We start from the raw sequence: 6,216 nt of genomic DNA on the forward strand, positions 1-6,216 counted from the left end.
CGGATCTTCTTGGGTTCAACCGAGTTAGTCACAGTTGATAACTTTCTATTAACGTGTCTCCATATCTTCATATAATTATCTCTGATATGATTTGAACCAGCATAGTTTATACAAAATTTTCACATATAAGGTATTGTAAACTGTTTATGAAAGTGCTGTCGATATGCAGATTTGGAAATTTTTTGCAAAATTCAGTCATTTATTTCAGAAAATATATTTTTAAGATTGCTTTCTTTTTTGAGACCTAAACCGGACTTGTCGTTGAAAGGAACTTGTTTGGAAATAATATTTTCTAAGGTATTTGAACTCTGAGAAAATCTCTTTGAATGTTTTTCATCTCAATTTTTAAAGAATCATTTTCTTTCAAAATCATATCACGATTTTATTTGATCTAATGAAATTCCCTTTGCAAAAACTCGGTCTTGTCTTTTTGAGAAGCATCTTGCTGTTTTAAAGAGGAAACTTCCTTTTTCAACTCATAAACCTTTTTGAGAGAGCTTCTTTGTAATTTTTGCACAATTCATCAATGTACTTTGAAACTTCATCGGGTATTTCAGAGGAACATACCTTGATATCTGAATTTGAATATGAGTTTGATTCCGAATCTGATTTCGCCATGAGATATATGTTCGCATAGTCATCCTCACTATCTTTAGAATAACTTAGAGTTTCTTCCTTTAATGCTTTCTTGTATTTTTCATACTTAATCTTGTCCTTCTTCATAAGCAAACACTTTGGCTTGATATGTCCTACCTTCTTACAGTGAAAACATACTATATTTTTGCTCTCTTGCTTGTTATTACTTGACCATTTCTAATCATACTGTTTGAATGATTTCTTTCCCTTGAAGTTTCTACCTTTTCGAGCCATCCTTCTGAATTTCTTCACCATAAATGCAAGCACTTCATCGTCCTCATCTTCTTCCTTTGAATCTGGCAATTCAAAGTCGATTTCAAATTTTAAAGCAATTGACTTCTTACCTTTTGAATCTCTTGTTTTGTTGGCGTGCTTCGTCTCATATGATTATAAAGTTCCAACAAGTTCATCAATAGATAAAGGATTGATTGTTCCACATTTCTATATAGATGGCTTGATGTAGTTCTAATCGTCTATAAGTCCTCGAAGGATCTTTCTGACTTATATTGGTTTATCTTTCTGACTTGTATTGGTTTAGCTGCTGGAGCACTGTGCCTTGCAAGACCACTTGCTAGTATTTGAAATCTGTTAATCATATCAGCAATTTACTCAGCGGACTTCATCTTAAAAGCTTCGTAATCACTTAGCAGAATGCTGCGGTTGGTTTCTTTCACTCTATCGGTTCCTTGATATGTGACATAAAGTCTATCCCATATAGCTTTTACTGATTCTTCTTCTGCAACGCGATTATATAAAGAAGTAGATAACGCGCAAAAAAGTGAGTGAACAGCTTTGGAATCAAGTCATTGTCTTTTTTCTTTTTTAGCATCCGACAATGTTGTTGTAGCATTGGTGTTGTTATTTATTTCATTTCTAGTGGAAGGAGTTTCCATGACGGGAGTAACTACTCCATTGACTATAACATCCCACATCGGATCGTCTGATGCTTTGAAGAACCACTTTGTTTTGTTGCACCACATTTTGTAATCCTTTTTGTCAAAGTAAGGTTGTTTCTTGTTGAAGTGTACATCACCTACTCCCGAGAAATTATTGCTAGACATAGTAGATCATTAACTCTGAAGTAAAACACTTCAAAACAACGAGCAACCTGCTATGATACTAATTGTTATTTCTAGCAATATCAACTAGAGGGGGGTGAATAAGTGATTCTGATCAAATATGAAACTTAATGAGGAATTTAAACAAGTTTAAAACTCAGACTGAATAAGTTCAACAGCAAGGCGTGTAGAAATATAAACACAATAAATTAGGTTAAGAGTAAGAGAGAAATGCACGCAAATTTTATAGTGGTTCAATTTTAGCAAGCCTACGACCACTCTCCCACGTTAACAGCCGATTGGCTGGATTCCACTATATGAATCATTGAAAGGTCACAAGAGATGTCATGCTCAATCACTCTTATAAAACCTATCAAAGATATTGCCTATAGCTCTCAAGAACAAGTATGTAAATCTGAATAACTCAAGCACTTTGCAATTGTACATTCTGATCTCCCTCGGCGAGTCACCATTGATCTTCTTTTTATACTCCTTTATCCCCAAACTAGCCGTTGGACGGATCTTCAAAGGATCGCTCTTCAATCATTGATTAGACCACACTCCCACGTTAACGACCGATTGGCTGGATTCCACTATATGAATCATTGAAAGGTCACAAGAGATGTCATGCTCAATCACTCTTACAAAACCTATCAAAGATATCGCATATAGCTCTCGAGAACAAGTATGTAAATCTGAATAACTCAAGCACTTTGCAATTGTAAGTTCCGATCTCCCTCGGCAGGTCACCATTGATCTTCTTTTTATACTCCTTTATCCCCGAACTAGCCGTTGGACAGGTCTTCACGGGATCGCTCTTCAATCATTGATTAGACGTCATTAATCTTGATCGAATGAGATTGTATGTGGAAATATATAGCAGCTGTCACGCCCCAAACCCGACGAGTACGTGAACTTCCCACCAAACTATTCTTCAATGAATGATCTCCTAGGATTCTTCGACCCACAACTTAAAAACTTCCAAAGGATACAAGCATGCGGAAGCAATAAAACATCTCCAAGCAAGTTTAATACAAGATGACTCGGAACAAGAAGGTACGTCTGTTCACAACACCAATCACGAGTCCAAAGGTTTCAATTCTAACTTCCAGACAAAATGAAATCCTTAAGGTCACAAAAGTAAATCCATTTTCTACCATTATTTCCTCTAATATTCATCCTTGTCAAGCTCGATTTCCATCATCCGGGACCTGAAAAATGTTAATCCCGTGACGGGGTGAGATATAAATCTCAGTAAGCTAGCCCTAAATCTAAACGAGGCCATTAGTACCTCCAGATATCTTTTTAACAGTAAAAAACAGTTCATCAAGCAATTTAACGTATGGCACTCAATGCATCACAACAAGTCATCATGATTGGCATACAACAAATACAATTCCAAGGCATCCATATTATTAAAATCATGTTCCTTTTGCCAACACCATAACAAGTTCATATATAAGGATTTCTTCTCAATTTCATCACCATTTTCTTTTCAGTAGATATGCCCACGTCAATACGCATCGGGCTCATCATGCTTCCGATACTCATGGCCAAGTTTAACCTACTAGCACAATATCAAATCCATATTCCAAGAATCAATTCACATTTCACCTTTATTTCTCCTTTCTTAACTCAATAATTTGACCCTCATTTTGACGCCTCAAGATAATTTTAATTACAACTCCACAAGGCACAAGACCTAGGGAATCACATATCCTCGCATGGCACGAGACTCAAGGTATTACAATTCATAACCCCGCATGGCACAAGACTCGGGGTATCACAAATTTCAATTCACTTACCCCCGCATGATCAAGACCCGGGGTATCACATATCCCCGCATGATCAAGACCCAGGGTATCACAATTTCAATTCATTTATCCCCACATGATCAAGACCTAGGGTATCACATATCCCTGCATGATCAAGACCTATGGTATCACATATTCCCGCATGATTAAGACCCTAGGTGTGATAGGCCCTTAAGCTCATATCTTATTTACCTCAACTTGCCATCTCATGTTATGTTTCTCGTTGCATAAGATTCACAAGCCAATCTTGTCTTTCAACAGACCTCATGGTCAAGTATATTTCAATCAAGCAAATAATAATACTTTTGACATGAGAAACCGATTCTTCTTTTACCAAGAGGAGTAATCATGGCCGTATACTTTCATTGCATGGCACAATCTCATATATATTGAGAATCAATTACACAACTCATTTTCTTGCCATTTCAAGCATACTTTCTCACACAAATGCTATTCAAGGCCAAATACCATACGGCCATGCAAACACATGAGCACCAAGTACACATATTGCCAATTCAACCATGAAAAGATCACAAGTTCACCCCAAGGAATCACACAAGATTCAGCTATGTTAGGCCACATTCGATCTCTAGCAATTCAAGCACAATTCACCTCATAAACTCATCAATTAAGTCACCAATTCATCCCTTAGGGGTCACTTACCAAGCAAATTGACTTAGCTAAACCAACCAAATGCAACCTCAAAGTCCAACTCCAAATATGTCCAAAATAGGGCAGTTCATGGTTTAGAACAATTGCACAAAAACAGCCATTGAATCACTTTTAAACTCCAATCCAAATCATGTACTCCTTGTTAACACCTCACATTATGTCCTAAGGTGTCTTACAAATAATTTCAAAGCCAAATGACACCTTATTTAGCCTCCAACAACTTTGGTTCAACAAGGCGGTAACAGGGCAGAATCGATCCTAACATAACCATATCAAACAGCCAATTAAACCTCCTCTAAACTTCAATTTACCACATAATCTCCTTGCCAACATATCAATAAATGAAGTTAGAGGTCTTAACAAAAATTTTGAAGCCAAACAACACTCCAAAGAACCTCTATCAGTTCTGTTTTTCACACGGCCAGCAGAGGTGCATAAATTGTCTTTCACAAACCAAGACAAATCAGCCATTGAAACCCATTTTAATTCCAACAAATTGCCATCCTCAGCTTATCAAACCCTTATAATATATCTTAATAGTATGTCACCGAAAATTTGAAGCAAAAGGAGCTCTCCCTCAAACAGGATTTCCAAACTAATCCGCCTGACCTTTGCTCAAATAAACAGCTCTACAGGAAAAAATACTGGGCCAAATGGAGCTTATAATATGTCCTTAGAAAGACAAGACAATAAGCTTTCTAATGGAGGTGGTCTTACCTCAATCTGAATTCTAACGAAGAAGATATGGCCGAAAAAGTGAGGCTGTCGGAACAGGGCAGTGAGCTGGGCGAGAGAGAGAAGAAAGGGTTTGAAGGAAAAAAAAATGAAAATGGGAGGTAGATAGAGAAGATGGCCGACGAAATGAAGAGAGGAGAGGGAGAGTGGTCTTCCTTAATCCCTCTTGGTCAATGGTCAAATGGGTCAAAAGATGAATACACCAATAATTGGTGCCAAAGAACACTTCTTATGATGACACTTGGCATTTCTCCATAATTATCCATGCAAAATGACCATAATACCCCCATAATTTCGGCCACCACATGCTGAAATTGTAAATGACCATATTGCCCTTCATCCTTCCTTAATACCAAATTATACCTCCCAGGGGCAAAATGGTAATTTCGCACTGACAATCCAAATTTTTCGCCTTTACAATAAAAATTACCCTCGATGAGGCGATGTCCAATTCATTTCAATTGCTGGCATTCTTCATTGTCGGATATCCAATTTCGAGATCTCATTCTATCATTAGCCTCGAAGAGTGTCGAAATTCGGAATGTCAAAGCAGTAGTTGGGGTAGAGTCTGAACCATTCATATTCAATCACCCATACAACTAAATCATTAATTTCCATAAGTAGAGTTGATTCAAATTTTCAGCAAAACTTACTCCCGAAAGGTAATATCCAATCGAGGATATTCTCTTAATCTAATTGAAAAATAATCATGTCAATCAAAGTTTACATACTTTCATAAATGACACGGTCAAACTAGAAACCTGGCTAAAAGATATTGGAGAATTTGAACATAATTCAGAAGTAGTTTTCGGAAGAAGAAATTCTTTGAATCTAAACAAACTAGAACATTGACTCGAGCTTTAGAAAAATCTTTTGCCGACGTGTTACAAAACTCTTCTCTAGATTAAGTTTTCAGAGGCAATGACATCCTCCATTTGAATAAAAGACTCTAACTAACTCAAAAGCATGTGACGACTACATCTTGAGTTTGAACGCCAAACTTGGAACAATATAAGATTTTATTCACGTGTTCAATCCCGCAATAAAACGTTTATAGGCATTAACCAGATTCTTTATAACGAAGGATAGTTTTGTTAGAATCAAAATATTTAGAAGGAAGGTTTTCTTAACACTCATCACTAAATCTGATAATCGGCCATCGAACGTTTACTGTGGCAGACTTGTTCTCGAAGGATGAGAGTGTGCTTCCAGCTGTAGATTATACTTTGTTATGTGTTTTTAAGTTTTTATTTTATTTCCTAGTTACTTTGGCCTTCAACGACAAAGAAAAAATTTAATAA

This window comes from Rhodamnia argentea, chromosome 11 (genome assembly GCF_020921035.1).
Source record: "Rhodamnia argentea isolate NSW1041297 chromosome 11, ASM2092103v1, whole genome shotgun sequence".
Lineage (NCBI taxonomy): Eukaryota > Viridiplantae > Streptophyta > Magnoliopsida > Myrtales > Myrtaceae > Rhodamnia > Rhodamnia argentea.